General features: G+C 36.0%; 1 long non-coding RNA gene across 1 annotated transcript; it reads left to right on the top strand.

Annotated features, from left to right (window-relative positions):
• Window positions 1–7,819: 7,819 nt before the first annotated feature.
• On the top strand, window positions 7,820–8,656 carry LOC149228576 (uncharacterized). Its single transcript, XR_016247215.1, has 3 exons — window positions 7,820–7,957; window positions 8,086–8,142; window positions 8,311–8,656. It is a non-coding gene; the product is annotated as an uncharacterized LOC149228576 (long non-coding RNA).
• Window positions 8,657–18,692: the final 10,036 nt, after the last annotated feature.

Here is an 18,692-nt window from a genome sequence, read left to right as displayed (position 1 = left end):
CCAAACCAAAATTCAATTGTTAGAGGATGGATGCTCTTTCTCTATGTCTCTTGGGCTTGTCTTCACCTCAACTCTGATACCATGTTAATTTTTCATTAGGAATTTTTCTATGTTGCAATTATTACTTCAACAATTTTCAATAGGCATCCAAATTACAATATCACTTCTTCAATTAACCGATGACAGTGGAGCAATAATAGATAGAACAATTATGCAAATGCATAATGAAAGATAGCCAAGAGACAAGAGACACAATATTTGGTCAATGACCAGGGAAGAACCCCACAAGGGGGAAAACCCTTTGCAATTCTTCTTCTATTAGATTTTCATAAAATGTCCAGCAGAGAGTACAATGACCCAATACAAAACTATCCAGCAAAATCACCCAAACAATATTCATAAATATGATCCCTGCAACAATACTAATCAAAGTTAACTTTCCCAATTTGCGGTGAACTGCATTCCCCTGTAAAAATGAATCCCTAAATCCTAGTTGCACAGAGGGAGGATCTTGTGTGCAGTTGAAGCTTTCCAGCCTCACGGATAGGCCTAGATGCGTGAGGTTGTAGCGGAAAAATTCCTGTCAACCTTACAGATGGAACCCAAAAACCCTAATCACACATGTGAGCTTTGGACCCTGCAATTCCGAACTGGTACGAACCAATATTTGTGAGCCACCTTCAGACCTATGCGAACCAAACCAAAGAAGAGAAAAAAAGATACTTGATGGTGATGTCCAAATGAGCGTCACTTGACTTTGTATTTATAGGCTTCCAAGGGTGTCCAATTTCATTTTAGGGCCGACTTGTTCATTTCTGCATATGTAGGCTTCACTTCAAAAATACACTTTCCCTTGTCCGAATCCAGTGCTTCAAAGGTCTATTTTGGTCCTCTCGAAATGAGGAATGTAGTCCAATGACTAGAATTTGTCACTGAGCTACCAAATTAACAGCTCGACCTGATTTTTCCACTCCTCTTGTGCATCTTTTACTTCTTGATTATTCATTATATTACCACATATAGCTCAAGTGTTAGAGCTTTCTCTTTATGATGTAGCAATTTTATAAACTCCTAAGATGAGTAAGTTTATCGCTCATCAGGGTTGGTACATGCAAGGATTTCTTTTTGATGTAATGGAGCATCATGTGCTTAGGAATCAGTTGATGGCCATATGAGGAAGGTAGAGCTCATGCTAGGCTTTTGCCCATGTGCTAATCTTTATGTCTCGGTCGTTTTTTGCATTTTGATTTTCTTTCTTTCGTTTCATTGTGGTCATAATATGCAGCACCTCCAAGGAAAAGTTTCTCGGCCCTACTCAAGGAATATGAAAATATGAGTGCCAAATCCTAAATAACCAATGACAAGTTGAACCTGAAGAGCAGAGGTTAGATATGGGGTTTGTAATGTGTCATGGAAAGCGATAAGTATCGTATAAGGGAAGATGAACATGCTACCTAAATCACGGTCTTCGAACTAGTGCCCCTCCTATAACCCTTAAGGGCCTTAAGGGAGGTCCCATTGGATTAGGACTAAAAATTAACCCCCCTAGTAAGGTGAGAGAACAAAATTACAATCAAGAAGGCAATCTTCTTGATCACCCCTTTATCCATACTAAATGCCTGAAACAAACAAGCATAAGCACACGATTGCAAAATGATCAAAGTACCTTTTGAATAGCAGCGTACCTTCGTTCAAGTGCAAATGTCAGACGGCGAGAGGCACATGGCTGATGCAAATGGCAGTGGCACATGACATATCATCGTCAAATAGTGACTAGGAGGATTTGTTGGTTGATTGGCTATCAAATGGAGGAGAAAAGTTCTCTTATGGGGTTACCCATTTTGGTGGGTAACAGGTCCCTAATATTTCTAGCCACTGAACTCCCAAGGGCAATGTGAAGAAACCAGATTCCAGTTCGTAGTCTTCTATTTGTAGCTTGACTTTGTGACACTTCCTGACTCCATGAATTTCTTTTCCATCTCCCACCATCACTCTTATATTTGTGGTTCAATATACAAAATAGATTTAATCTTTTTGCAACATTTATATTGATGAAATTATGGGTGCTCCTTGTGTCTATAAGCATGTTGCAATTCTCTTTTTCACGTGCCCCTTTAATTTCAATTTTTGTGATTGTGTTATTTCTATTATTGCAAGAAGGGATATCTTGGGTATGGCCTCTTTAGGATCTATATTTTGAAGATCATTTTCTTCCTTACATTATTCATCAAGTCACTACTAAATGTGTTTGTTTCCTTCTTCGCTTCACAAGTATATAGTTTTTTACTATTGCATTTGTGCCTTAGTGGTCGTTTATTTACACAATATCTACATTTGTTTACCCATTTGTTATCTAGGTTCTCATGTTGATTTTCATCTTCCCTTAAAGAAGGTGGTACATACTCGTTAGAATTGTCTATCAAGTATTTATTTGATCTTCCATTTGAATATCTATTTGATCATTTTGGACCTCTGAATGATGACCTATTGAACTTGTTTTTGTGTTCAAACAGTTTTGTTTCATATCTAGCATCCTTAATAGATTTAGGGTTCCATAGTTTTATTTCACTCTGTCTCATTGCCAGAACTTCCCATTCATGTATCTTTCCTTTTTGTTTGACATGCACGAACTTGTTATCTTTTATTAAAACAATTTGAAACTTTGTCAATGAAAGAAATGAGCTTTGCATTTTTTGGACCGCCATAAAACCAAATCGTAAGCTTCCCCTTTTATGTTGTTGGAGGTTGTCATTAATTTTTGTCATTGACCCAACAGGGGATTTGATTCAAAAGTACCCTCCATTTTGTTAACCCGGACAATGCTTCCACTATGGTCCTTACCATCATATTTGGTTAACTATTTTTAGTAGATTTAAGATTCTTGTGGGATGAATTATTTGATTGAAAGTTTATCGAAGAATTTACGTTGATTTTTGTGTAGGATCGAAGAGGCCTCCTAAGTTTGCCAAGGAAAATTATGGAAATTAAAATAACAATTTTATTTTTGGGGCATCATGTAGGCTCAAAATGGTCAAGTTGGCCCCACCATGAATGGGTGTGACCCTTGGTCAAATTCACCACATTTGACTAGTAAATATACACAATGAATCCTTCATTTGACTAACCACACAACAACAAACGTATCTTCTTAAGAAGTCGCAGAAAGAGGACAAATTGACCAAGTTTCTTTTGAAGTTTGACCGACTTTCCTAAGGCTTGACCGAGCTCAAGTTTGATGAGTTGACCATTGACTGCAATTCAAAATTTGACCGCATATTTTTTATTGTAGATCCAAACTTGACCTCAGGCTAAATTTTTTGCCATTAACTAGCATTGACTTCTCTATTTTTTGGACCTAGCTAGGTGAGGGGATAGATGTAATTCACCTTAAAAGCCATAAAGGACTTTAGCTAAGTGAATAGTCCAAGGAAAAACTCTCTACTGAGAAGCCAGAAGGACTTAGCTAGATCATAAAGGACTTTGACCAAAGGAGATTGACACATTTACCCAAGAGCCATAAAAGACTTTGGCAAAAGGCCCCGGTTACTCACATTGCCTTCTCAGGGAAGGAATGATCTATAAACATGCGCATGAAATGTTACATTGCCCACTCCAAGATGAATTCATCTATAGACATGCATCATCATAGCATGCTCATGAACTTCTCTTATGAGGAGAAATTTCAGCTAAGGGGAAATTTGTTGCAACCAAGGAGAATACCTCCCTCACTAAGAGGGTGTGTTGTTTTTTGTTTAACATCAGAAGGTATCCCCGCATGCCTAGAGGCCTCCTAAGTTGGCCCAGAAAAGTTATGGAAATTAAAATAACAATTTTATTTTTGGGGCATCGTGTAGGCCCAAAATGGTAAAGTCGGCCCCACCATGAATGGGTGTGACCCTTGCGCAAATTCACCCCATTTTACTAGTATATATACACAATGAGATTCCTTCATTTGACCAACCACACAACAACAAACACATCTTCTTAAGCAGTGGCAGAAAGGAACAGAAAGAGGACAAATTGACTAAGTTTCTTCTGAAATTTGAATGACTTTCCTAAGGCTTGACTGAGCTCAAGTTTGACCAAGTTGACTGTTGACTACAGGTCAAACTTTGACTATAGGTTTGAAATTGACCTCAGGGCAAATTTTTTACCATTGACCAGCATTGACTTCTTTGCTTTTGGGTGGTTTGACCAGCATTATCTAGCTAGTATTTGACTAATTTCTTGGACTTGGTTTTTGGCACAGATTTCTAGACAATTCATGTAATTGTGAACCTTGTTGAAGAACAATTTCTAGAAGAAAAGAAGTTGGGTTTTCTCTTAAGTTTGGGTTTCCAAGGGAAAATTTGTTGTATTCATTGTACATGGTTGTCTCTTTATGATCTTACTGTTTCATTGCATTATTGTTGAGATTTTCTATATATAATTGCTCAATAATATAAGTAACATTAGATAAACTGACTGGAAATCATTAGGAAGTAATTATCAAATCAGAAGATCTGTTTCTACTATGCATCCTAGTAGAAAATTCAATATTTACCACAATATTCATCTTCAAAATGGTCTACATTTCAAATACTCTACTAGATTCATCTTTTCAACCAAAAGTCGAGTAAAGGAAGAGGAGATGATTTTTATTAATAGATACGGGACATGAGGGCAGGGAGAAAGACAAGGTTGGTTATGAAAGAAACCTAGAACAAAACAAAAAGAAGTATCATTATAAATAATAGTAATAAGTATTAATAAATATTAAAAATAATCATAAAATATTAATAATATTAGTGACAAAATAATAGTTTATATATATATAGTAAAGTAATAATATAGTAATAAAGATATTATTAAACAATAATAACAAATTGTTTTTAAATTTCATAATCTCTACCTTGAAATATTGAGTTATACATATTGCATGACCAAGTATTTTTAGTTCTTCTTGATCACTTGAATTTTGTGATTTGGACTTAGTGTCCATCCCTGATAGGTTAATGGTTTTGCAAATAATGCATCTACTAGTTCAGTTAATTGTTCAATTATTTCATTATTATCATTTAGTCTCTTCGTTGTTTCATCCTCATTATCCTCATTATCACCCTTCATTCGTAGTTGTTATTTCCATCCATTATTAGATAGTTACGTTAATTTCTTCCCTTGTTCTATCAACTTATTAATTTTGTCATTCATGTCTTTTTGCCCCTTTTCCAAGTAATGTAGAATTAGTCAGTGCTAACCATCTTGGGTTTGGCTTTTCTCTGTGGAACTCTACCTTTTTAATTTTGTATAATTATATAAAAAAGGTTATGAAATCAATTTGTAGAAAGGTAATTTTTATCAAGACTTTTTATGTATGTACGGACATGACCATACGGATGTACGGACGTGAAATTTTTATAGTAAATGTGATATGGCCTGTGGCACAACCGGGTCAAACGGTTTACTGCAACTCTGGTGGTGGCTATGCAAACCAAAACTATATGGTGGTGTTTAGCAACTAGACAATGGTCTTTGTCGGGGTATAATACAGCCCGTAAGGTACAGCGATTGCATGGTCGCAGAGTACAATGGGGAAGTAGCTGCAGCAGGAATGCTTGGACATGACCATACGGATGTACGGACGTGAAATTTTTATATTAAATGTGATATCGCCGGTGGCACAACCGGGTCAAACGGTTTACTGCAACTCTGGTGGTGGCTATGCAAACCAAAACTATATGGTGGTGTTTAGCAACTAGACAATGGTCTTTGTCGGGGTATAATACAGCCCGTAAGGTACAGCGATTGCATGGTCGCAGAGTACAATGGGGAAGTAGCTGCAGCAGGAATGGCAACAAGCAGCACAATCATACAATAGATGTACGATAGGCAACAAGCTGTAGCTCTATGGTGGTTGACTGAACTAAGCTCTAATACCAAATATGATAAAAACCACGGTTTATCACTGAATTTGCATGAATATTTTCTGTAATTAAATTTATTAATTGAAAAATGAATAAAAATGATGAGGTTACGGTTTACTTATAATATTGACTAGTCATGATGTGAATGGATATATTCCTTTGACATTTTATTAAATTTGGATTTTCTATTTATTATATTATTAGTGTTCCTAACAAAGATCTATCAATGTTCTCAAGTACACTTACATTTCATTTTGCACAGCAAATATAAAGCTGATACTCCAAGGCAATGCCATAATTCCATGAAGATTGAAATAACCAGAGGCATTAAATCTCCTAGCAAGGCAGCTCTCCAGTGGATGTTACCTTGGAACGTTGAAGGAACTTCTTGTTGACCCTGATGCCAACACTTTATATCTACTTGGCACAAACAAGACACTGATCCGTGATGCCACTTTTAGCTAAATGCTCTTTTGTTGTCAAAGCCCTGTGGATTATTTGCCAAGAAAAATCCTGCATCTTATAGGAGATGTGAAAGGACCAAACATTATGCAGTTTCTCGATCCATCTATTTAGAGGGTACAAAGATGCCCATGTCACGTGAGTAGGAGCAAGGGATGCCTTTTTATACATTAATATGTATAATTTTTTAGAAATGTAAGTTTGAATTGGCTTGTCAAAAGACCAGCACCAGTCGTTCCAAATTGGCCCCTGGATCTGAGTATTCATTTGATAAAGCTCTCTTGGGATGCTCTATTGTAGCTCATGAATTGTCACCTTGAGTGAAAGAAAACATTTGTGATTAGCCAATGCCAACACTCCATCCAAGGCTTGGCATCTGAATTCCAGAGATCCTTCCAAGGAAAAATACCCTTTTCACTTAGTCTCAATGCTTGAAGCCGAGGAATTTCAACTGCACGACTAGCTTGAACTTCTTGGTTCCAAATAGGACGAAAGGCTAGGGAAAATTTCCAATTCAAGAATCTAGCCACAAAGCTCCAAACCATCCTAAATGCTAGGGACGAAGTATCCTTCAATTCTAAACCATGAAGGGAGGCGATAACGTCACATACACACAATCAGCCACGAATCCTGAAAGTACGTTGCACTCGCTGAAGCCAGAATCTCAACAATTCTTTTCCAAGGGGCCATACCCTCCAAACACCTCACCATCCAGTTGGCCACCAAAATTTTATCCTATAAAGCTACATCATTAAGAAGCAAACCAACCTCCTCCGTGAATAAGATGCATAGATGCCAGTGGACCATAGAAATGCCCCTCTCTAGAACATTTGGCCCACAAAAAAAATTAAAGCATCATTTCCAACCTTCAGTTTGGAAGCCAAGAAGAAACATAGAATGTTGGATGCCTGTAAAATCGTAGAAATAAAATTAAGCTCGCCGACAAAGGAAAGATCCTTATATTTCCAGTTTGGGTCCCTCCTTCCCTTTTAATATTAAACAAAAATCAAAATAATCCTATCATACATCTTTTTCATAAATAATTAATGAATTAACAAATAAATATTGTAGTTCTCTCTTAATTAATAATTTAATTAATTTATTCAATAATAGAAATCTTTAATTTTATAGCTCATCAATGTTGCCTATATGGCTCTACTAGGTATCTAATAAATTCCTGCTAAAGGGCATCAACCAATTTATCTCTGTGGTTGCTACACATCGTTGATATTGTATTTTACGGAAGGACGTTTTCCTATTGATAAAATCCTAGATGCCAGTTTCAGCAGGTGTCCAATTGGTATGAACCGAAAGCTAGAAGAAAGCACGGATCATCCATTCACTAAATCTGTTTTCATGGTTTTCCATCCCCATTAAGAGATTACCATTTGAACAATAAATGCTTCCGTTTCTATGCTCGTGATGGTATCATTTTCTTCTAACGCAAGCAACCTTGTTTTTCCTTTCTTTGCAAGGTTGTCAGCAACGATGAGCTGTATTTTGGTGATTCTGCGTACAATCAAGAACTCGTAACCATTTCTAATGTGTTAGTACATAAAATATTGGAAGAATTATATCAAGCCCCTGATTCAGTGAGTTACAGTTTTTTATCTTTCCTTCTTTTGCGTTGTTGGAGGATGGGGTGTTTAATCTGAGACTGTTGGAAATCTTTCCTAATTTTATCGATTTATCAAAAATCAATTTCTCTTGTATTTCGCAGGATACACGAGGGAAGCAAGCATTAGATACATGCAACATTTTTCTCATTTCATTTAAGGTAAATTGTTCATTTTATTTTCCATGCAATCATTCTGGCATTTTTAAATAATGTGTTTCAACTGACATTTAATTTGTCTTAACTTAGTTATATATGATTATCTTTTGAGTTAACTCAATATGGCGGACAACATGATAATTTATTTTGACATATTTAAATGCTTTGCAGGCCACTGATGAAGTCATAGAACACTGTAAAAACTTGGTCAAGATTGCTAAATCCTCTTCACGCACTGATGACAGATATTTGCAATTAACCACAAAATTGTTAGCAAAAAATTCCCAGAATAGGATGTTTATTTGACTTCTGATATGGCATAACAAGCAGTTTAGTGTCGATGAAATGCCAACTTATCTACATTTGTCTTCACTCGCTAAATGTCTAATGAAGGCATTAATTTCTTTCATGTAAACTTTTCCTACTGAAATTGTTAGGCATTTCAGGATGCCAAACGATTCGAAAAATTGAAATTTTGTAAAAGGCATGCAACGTCGCGATTAAGCAATCTGCTCAATATTTTTCAGGGCAATTTATGACTTGCAAGATGGCCATAGAATTGTGGAAGAGATATTTTGTTTTCAATGCCTTTCATTTCTAACCATGTATCAAATAGTGCTATACAAATAGCTGTGTGTCTGCTTTTCGCCTAGTGCTAAGGGAGGTATTAAACTAGTATAGATCTATCTTAATTCCGGATCTATGAAGCATCAAGAGGGATCAAATCTTTTAAAATGCAAATGTAAAGAAAGATTTGCACCCCAAAAGATTTCATTATCTCCACACTTGGTAGATTTGAAGTTAAGATGAATCTATGTTGGGTTTTAATAATATTATTTATAGTTAAATATAAATTCCATTTCTCTATATATAAAATATTTTAATTTGTAATTTAATTGAAATCCTGATAATACATATAATTACATTTTTGCACAACATTTTTCTTGATATGTTTATAAAAAAAAAAAAATGTGATATGCATATCATTGATGATATATATATATAGATCTATGTCACCTGACATAGGGACACGCAAAACACAAATATTTGAGTGTCCGACACGGGCACATTAACCCCCCGGAACAGAGCATGTAAGATACGTTATATATTATTTTCTTAAAAAACAAATATATATATATATATATATATATATTTCTTGTACATTCTCATTCGTGATACAAATTCAGACATAGATCTAGATTCTACACTGTAAATTTAAAATTTGTAAGTTTTACAAAGTAATGTTATGCATACAAATACAATTGTGACAGATTCATCAATGATGCAATAGGAGAAAGACAAGAAATTGTAGTTTTTCATTAAGCCATCAAAATCAAAATGTGTTACATAGGTAGTAGCAATGCCAATGGCAAATAGAAACAGCAAATACAAAACAAGTACAAGGTAGTGGGTAGCTCATGAGTCATCAATCATTGTCATCAAAATCAGCATCACTATCATGTTCACCATTGCTATCCTCTATTGCATCCTTCTCCTCTGTATCCAATGCCATCTCTGCATCTGTTGGTGTGGAGGATGACCCCTCAAGAGTATTTCCATCATCAAAAGTGACAAGCTCTAGCACTGGCTCATTAAGATCCAAGTTGGCCAATGCGAACTCAACATTGTAGTCCAAACTATCATCAAGAAAGACATCCCACATCTTTGTCTTTCCCTTCAATCACTCAACTTTCAGCCTATAAATAAGACGAAGGTTGGTGTGCACATACACCATTGTCTTTGCCTTGGATTTCTCAAGCTTGCTCTTCTTGACACTATATAAATTCTCATATGTGCTTTGATTCCTCTTACGACAAGAGGATGAAGTCGCTTGAGAGAGGAGCCTCATGGCTAACTGCTATAGAGAAGGGCTTGTTGCCCCATGAGTTGCCCACCAAGAATAGGGCTTCTTAGCCCCCCTATCTCTAATCACATCATATCTTGCAAATCTACCAGTGCCAGTGGAAAACTTTCCAAAGGCATCCTCCACCTCATCAAGGGATGCTTTATCCTGAAAAATCTACCTCAATGCATTTGTCTTCCCTTGTGAAATTTCACCATCCATGTGTGGAGGGAATCTGTGGGAAGGTTCACCATTCAACCACTCATTGTTATAGTATTTTGGGTTCAATGAGTGAACCAAACAATGCAAAGGTGTAATTCTTGTGTCATCTACTAACAAGAATATGTTGCATGGTGGTGAAGAAGGCCTTCGGTGATGTCTCATACTCAGGGCACTCAATAAAATAATGGTCCTCACAGACTTAATCATGGAATATCGTCCCTCATAAAGCTCTCCTAGGATGGGTTGGTCTGTATTCGCAAATCGTAGCAAAGCAATGATAGGTCCATGATCTTAATAGTGAGATTTACGATCTCCCACCAAGCATCATCTAACACATTGTCCTCGACTCTTTTTGAGGCAACTTGATTTTCCTTTCTCCAAAAAGGCCAAAACTTTGAAATAACCATGCCTCAAGAGTGGTCTTGACCTCCCTCAACCTCTTCAACATGATGAATGAAGTGGCAAACCATGTATCTGCAATCTTCAACAACAGTCGATGCTTGTATTCCTTAAAAATTGTGAGGGCATTTGTATGATTTTGTACAAAGTTGTGGATATGTCGTGCATCCTCAATAACACTTCCAATCCAAGGCACATCAAAAGCAATAGATTTAAGTGTTAAATTTAAGTAATGGACAATGTGAGGTGTCCAAATTACTTGTGGATATTTAGCTTCCACAATCATGCCAGCAACTTTGCAACCAGGGGCATTATCTGTAATGATTTGCACACAAGAATCAACACCTACATCTTCAAAAGTTTTAATTAACAACTCACCAATAAATTGTGAATCCTTGCATCCACTGATTTCAAGAAAATTGGTCCATTCAAAGAAGACACCATGAAGTTGATGAGTGGTTGGTGTGCTAAATCTATCCATCCATCATAAACAATACTAACCCTAGATGTTGATCATGTTGATTTAATAGGCTCAAACATTTTGTCCACCTCTTTCTTTGCCTTAGTCAACAATGTGGTTCTAAATTTCTCTTACCCAGGAGGCACATACCCTGATGGAGCCCCTTGAGTTAGAGCTCTACACATCTCAAAAAATAAAGGTGAGTGTGCAACATTAAAGGATATAAAGTTCTGGTAGAAAAAGAATGCAATGGTGAAATCAAGCTCTTCCTGTTTTTCTTTCTGAAAAATCTTGTCCATTGGACCAAGTGCCACTGCCTTTCTTTTTGTTGCTTGACCCACACCCCCACCAAAACTCTTAAATGGAAATTTGTTGTTGCTTTTCCTCAAGAATGGAAGGGGATCATCATTCTTGTTTTTTTTAAATGATGCAGCGACCCTTGACACACCAACATTGGCTTTTTTTTTCCTTTTTTTTTCTCTTAGCTAAAGACACGTGTACATGCTCCAATTCCACAACCTAGTAAAGCCAACAAATGACCCTTCAAACGGTAATAAGTGCTCTTGAAATGATTGTTGCAATAGTTGCATTTCCAAGCAACATTGTCTCCTCCCTTCAACTTGTTTCCTGGCCCTTGATCTCTTGTGACATATTTCCACAAGGGATATTTGTTTTCTTGAGCCTGTTGTCTTTCTAAATTCATTTTTCCCTCACCATTTGAAGTTGTTGCTGCAGCCCACTTCCAATAGAGGGAACATTTACAGACTCTGATGAAATTGGAATAGGAGGGGCATCAACAACGGGGACATTCTTCTCCTTCTTTTGTCAATTCCATGTTGCTCTTGATTGAGCCATGAACGTTGTAAAAAAATAAAGAAAAGATGCACAAACTTGTAAAAAAAATGCACATGCAAACTGTTGTAATAAAAATGCAAAAAAAAATAAAAGCAAAATGCATTACTTGCTGCTTGAATCACCTCCAAAATGCTCCTAGGCCCTTTGCTACAAGCTCCCACATACTCACAGCAGAAGACACACTCAAGAATTTGTGCCAAATGAGCCTAAATCGGAATTTATGGGTCGCGCGACACACTTTTTTATGGGACACATTGTCGGGATTCGCATGTCCCTCGAATCCCACTCTCTAAGACACGTTAGACACACTCATGGGACACGTGTCCCAGCAAATCCTGTCTGATTCATGGGATTTGGACCAGGGGGTTTGAATGAATCTGGTTTCTTAGATATAGATAGATAGATATAACTTACGAAAAAAAATGGGAATATTAAATTTTTACATGCTTATTAATTAAATTTCAATATGAAGTTGTATAAATATGAATTATTGTTCTTATATATATAGATACATACACACACACTAAAATATCATTACGAAGATGATTCCTTTTTATTTACTTTTATTTTAATATTATATGCATATTATGTTTATTTTTTATGGAAAAAAATGTTTATAAATTTATAACTAAAAAAAATATAATAAAACAAATTGAATTGAATGGATTTATTATTTTTATTACGTTTTACTTTTTATTACTTTTTTATTGCGCAGACATTATGTTTTATTATTATTATTATTAATGTAATGCTTTATATTACAAACACTACATCTTCTCATGTTAGACTCACCTCTCAACCCGAAAATGGAAATTTCATAATTAAAATTAAATTGTTTTTATTTAAAATTCATATCTCTAACATACTTACAATGTATTATGTAATGATTTGGGAATGGATTTTCATTTGAGATGTTATTGGCAAATGGACTGAATGAATGAGCTATTTGATTTTATTACTATGGTGTGAAAAATACTAACATACATTGCTTTACACTATTTTATCTTATCTCTTATGTTATGTTTATGCTAAGAAAAATGGAAAGGGTGTGCACAAACATGCTTGAAATAAATCAGTGTTTTTTTAAGAATGCCTTGTACTAATTTACAAGATAAGTTCCTCATATAGCACACCAAAGGACACTGCTCACAAACAGATCAATACACTAGGATTCTTGGCGTGGTTAAAACCCTCAAAGAGGGAAACAGTCCATGGTCTGAGCCAACGTGGCCACTTCAAACAATTTATTAATAAAAGAATGAAAATTTACATAAGCTTCTCACATGAATGGTTACCCTACAAATGACCCTCCGTGCTCTTTAAATAGAGATCATAGACCAATTAGGTGTTAAGCCATGGATCAAGTGTCGGTAATAAGGAGGAGAGAATGAATTGTCAGATCACTTCATGTTTAGAACATATCGTGACTGTCATATTGTAAGTTACAAATGTACATAGTAAAGAAACATACTTTACCTAACTCTACACTAGACCAATTTATACTTAACTATTTCCTGTATGTTGGAATATCCTAACATCACCCCTTAAGAACGACTTGGGATTGGATTTAAGGATGTACAAATATGACACAATAGGAGAAGGAAGGAGCCATTAGAGCCTATCCCCCCTTAGTGACAACTTCCTGAACTCCAACCATAAATCGAAGTTTAGTAAGCTTTGCCTCAGTGAGAGCCTTTGTAAAGATGTCTGCAACTTGATCATCTATTGAACAATATTGCACTTCAAGAACATGGTCATGAATGAGCTTTCCGATGAAGTGCATGTGTAGTTCAATGTGTTTGTTGCGCTGATGTTGGACTGTATCTTTGCATAGTTGAATGGCACTTTGATTCTCACACCAAAGTGTAGTCAGATGCTGTTGTTGAAAGCCAAACTCTGACAGGATCTGACGAAGCCACGGAGCTTCCTTACTAGCTTCTACGGTGCCATGATACTTTTCTTCTGCTGATGAAAGAGAAATGGCACTTTGTTTCTTGCAAACCCATGTAATAAGTCCCGAACCAAGAGTGAAGACATAACCTGCGGTAGACTTCCGATCATCAGGGTCACCAGTGCAATCAAAATCAGTGAAACCAACCAATAGAGGAGATGCTTCTGCACTGTAATGAATCCCAAACTGAACTATACCTCGAACATAACGAAATATTCTTTTAGCTGCTTTCCAATGACTTTCATGTGGGTTTTTCATAAACCAAGTAATAAGGCCAACAGCAAAGGAAAGGTCAGGATGGGTATGGATCAGATACAAAAGTTTTCCTACAAGCTGACGGTATAAGGTAGCATCAACTTCAAGGGAAGTACAAGTGACTGAAAGTTTGGCTCCAGACTAAAGGGAGAAGGGGTTGGCTTACAATCTTCCATGTGAAAGTGGCGTAGAAAATCACAGGCATACTTGGACTGGGAAAGGGAAATACTTTCCTTGGATTACAAGACTTGAAGACCAAGAAAATAATGCAAGTGTCCTAAGTCTGTCATTTCAAACTTCTTTTTAAGGATGGACTTCACATGGTTTATAAGGTTGGGATCACTACCAGTAAGGATAAGATCATCAACATAAAGAACAAGAATGATAAGAAACTTACCCACTTTCTTGGTGTAGACAATATTGTTAGAATGACACTTAGAATAGCTAGTATATAAAAGAAAGCTATCTATTTTGGCATATCAAGCCCGAGGGGCTTGCTTGAGACCATAAAGGGATTTCTTAATCCGACATACAAGGCTGAAGTCTGTTTGTATAAAGCCAGGAGGTTGTTCCATATAGATTTCTTCATGCAAGTCCCCATGCAAGAAGGAAGATTTAACATCCATCTGATGGACTTCCCATTTGAAAGAGGCAGCAAGGGAAAGAACAAGGCAAATAGAGTTCATTTTGGCAATAGGGGAGAAGGTTTCAGTATAATCAATGCCTTCAACTTGTGATAAACCCTTAAAAACAAGACGAGCTTTATGTTTATCAACTTTTCCATCTGGTCCATACTTGGTTCTGTAAACCCATTTGCATCTAACAAGTTTTGTCCCTTTGGAAGAGGAACAAGATCCCATGTATCATTTGTCAATAATGAACGATATTCTTCATTCATAGTTGTGTCTCAATCTGGATGGCCTGAAGCTTCTGCAAAGGTGTCAGGATCATAATTCGCTAGAGCTTGAGCTAGTAAATAAGAGGCTCTATCGAACTAAGAACATGTACGTCATTGATCTGTAAGATCACCTGCAAGAGCACCTACTACATCCCAAGTAGCACGGACCCATTTTGGAAGCTGAGGAGCTACAGGAGGATCCTAAGAAGGTGGGGGAGAATTGTCATCCTCGTTGTCATCATCTGAAGAAGAAATATTTTCAGAAGTAGAAGGGATAGAGAGAGGTGGCACATCCATCGAACTAGGATCGTAAGCCGATATATTTTCAGTAAACTTACATCTCTTCTAATGATAACATTTTTGGACTTAAGTGGAATAAGTCTATATCCTTTAACATCTTCATAATATGCAACAAAAATACATTTTTCACTCTTAGGTTCTAAAGCTTTATGTTTCTCATTTGGACTCTGGACCCATGCTTCACTTCCAAAAACATGAAAGTGACTTACATCTAGTTTAATTGAGCTCCATGCTTCTTCTGGAGTGATATTATTTAAAACCTTAGTAGGAGTGCGATTTACTATGTAATTTGCACAGTTAGTTGCTTCTGCCCAAAAATTAAGACTAAGTCCTTTAGATTAAAGCATACAATTAGCCATTTCCTTTAAGTTGTGATTCTTACTTTCAGCGACACCATTTTGTTGTGGAGTATATGGAACAGTATGTTGCATTTGAATTCCATGCTCAGTGCAAAAGTTGATGAATTTGTTGTTAACATATTCTCTTCTATTATATGATCTTAGCTTAAGAATTTGATGTCCAAATTGTTTCTTAGCAAAAGCCTTAAAGGCCAAGAACATGTTAAAGACTTTACTCTTGAGTTTTAAGAAGTATACCCAAGTGCGTCTGGAGAAATCATTAATGAAAGTTAAGAAATACTTGTAGCCAGAGAATGAAACAACTGGAAGTGGACCACATAAATCACTATGCACAAGTTGTAAAGGGGTTAAGGCATGCCAAGAGGCACGTTTTTCAAAACTATCCCAATGATGTTTTCCTAGTACACATCCGGAACAAACACCATCTCTGCAAGATACCATAGGAAGACCTATCACCATATTTTCTTTACATAGATTTTGAAGGGAGTGATAGTTTAAGTGACCAATTCGCTCATGCCAAAGTTTGTTCACTTCATCATTATGAGCAACAAATACCAAGGGAAGTGTTGATGACCCAAAGTTGTTAAACTTATACAACCTTGTAGAATCATCAGCACTGCCAGTAGCTAAAATCTGTCTAGGATCTCTTAGGTCCTTAATTACAACATCGTGAGGTGAAAATTCAACAATTTTACCTTCACCTGAATGAGTTATCTGATATACAGATAGAAGGTTGCAGAATAAGGTTAGAACACATAATACATCATTAAATTGACCATTGTATAGATGAATAGTTCCAGTCCCTACAACACTAAGAGATCTATCATCACCAACATATATATTTTTTATGTTACAATTATTTAAAGAAGAAAACATGGCTTTGTTTTTGCCATGTGATAAGAAGCTCTAGAATCAATGAGCCACTCTTGAGAATGAGAAGAATAAGATACATTTAGTGCATAACCAGACCAAGATGCTTAACAACCACATGCAGAAAGTGTTATTCATGAAGATGAATTTGAAGTTGAAGAGTGTTCCAAATGGATGTTATGCTTCTTCATTGTTGCTTCCAAAGCTTCCATCTTCTTAAAGCATTTGGATTCTAAGTGGTCATCTTGATTACAAAAGTCGCAATGTCTATCAGTCTTTTTCCCTTTGTTTTTATTTGCCTTATCATTTTGTTGAAATGTTTTTTCATTTTGATACTGAAATTGCTTAGAACCCTTGTTTGGTTTAGGACCATTCTTTTTAGGATACTTCTTCTTAGGATTCTTTGAATTTGGTTGTTGTTGGGCGATTAATGCTTTTGACGAGGAGTTTCCAAGATTAAGAAGACCAAGATGTAAGAGTTTTTTTTGTTCTCTTATTAAAGAATCACAAAAGGCATCAAAAGAGGGGGACTTGTAGTCTTGTCCTTGAGAAATAAAGGCTTCTCTAATAGAATGGAAGGTGGAAACAAATACAGAGTATGTTGGTCCCAACTTAGTAAGAATGAAATAGATAAGGCTACCATCTTCTTTCTTAACCTTAACACCTTCCATGAGAAATTTAAGGGTCTTGAACTTGGACAAAAAATCTTCAATGGAAGAAAAATTATTAGGGTCCAACATAAGCAACTCATTTTCGAGTTGATGGACTCTAATTTCATTTTTAATTCCAAAAACTTTAGTGAGTTGTTTCATTGCTTCATTAGGGGTATCAAGTTCTACGATATGGAATCTAAGGTCTGGAGAAATAGATATCCCTATCACGTGCTTGATCTTGCCTATTTTCCCATCTGGCTGCCTTATCTTCATCTTTGGGTTTAGTTTCTTGGCCTGAGGCTATTCTGTAAAGACCTTTACTTCTAAGTAAATCCACAATATAGGACCACCATTGGAAATAGTTGGTGATGTCAAGAATAACTTTGCATGGAATTTCCATTTTAACATAAACTAAAGTTGTAGATACTGAAATTAAGTGTTCCAATGGAAAGATCTTGAAAAATTAGGCCGATTAAAAAAAATGGCTTCCGGATGAAGAAGTTATGGCTTTTTGAAGAAAAGTTGTTGAAGATGCCGACGAAGTGCGTGAATGTATGGAAGTGAATGATAATGTTATATTTTTAAAAAGATCCCCCTGCCCTCTTTCCAAACTTAATCTAATTAGCTCACTTAAAATAAAATAAAAAAAAATTATGTGACTCACTTTTATAAATAAGTGAAAGTCACTTTTACAATGGTACTTTATGAGCTACCCACTAAATTGTAACTTAAATAAAAGATAAAAAAAAAACTTTAGAATTATAAGTGACTCACTTTTTACAATGGGTGAGAACACTTTTCATAAAGTAACTTTAAAACATAAGTTCCATATGCTTTTTGAAAAAGTAACTCAACAAAAAGAAAGACTTGAACCCAAGACCTCTATTCTCAGAAAGCAACTTTGGACCATGTGAGCTAGTTTAAAAGGTTAGTAATTTTTGGAAAAGATGAATTTTTTTTATTTTTTGTAGTCACTGAAGCTTTGGGATGCGTGCTTACTTGAAAAAAAAATTGCCTACAAAACAAAAACCACACAACCCAACACAGACATACAAAAAACCCAAACCTTATAGCTTGAAATTAGCTTTGCCAAAAACTAAATATTTTCCTCAATGTTTCTGATTTTCTGATATCACACTAAGGCATGGTGGAAAAGAGCATACACATGAGAAAAATCTTTCCTTTTTGTTTCTGATTTTCCCAGATCGCACAGAGTCGCAGGGCAAAGAGCATACGCAGAAATGAAAGGTATAGATCCGATAATAAAAAACAGAGAGAAATAAACCGAAATAAACAGAGAGATAAATAACTAAAACTGCAAATAAAGGCTATATATGTCCAGATCTTAAAATGACATGGCTAAAGCTACCAGAAACCTTTTCGTGTGAAACGAAAGGGGTTCCTCACTGGAACAGATGCTCCTAACACAATAGAGCAGTCCTCTCGGCCCAAAAGCGGTCAAAAACAGTAGATCTAGGAAACAACAGT

The sequence above is a fragment of the Pinus tabuliformis genome, chromosome J (assembly GCF_031772625.1).
Source record: "Pinus tabuliformis cultivar Carrire ecotype Pingquan chromosome J, CPIR1, whole genome shotgun sequence".
Lineage (NCBI taxonomy): Eukaryota > Viridiplantae > Streptophyta > Pinopsida > Pinales > Pinaceae > Pinus > Pinus tabuliformis.
Note: the sequence above shows the minus strand (reverse complement) of the source record. Positions and strands in the feature narration are given on the sequence as shown.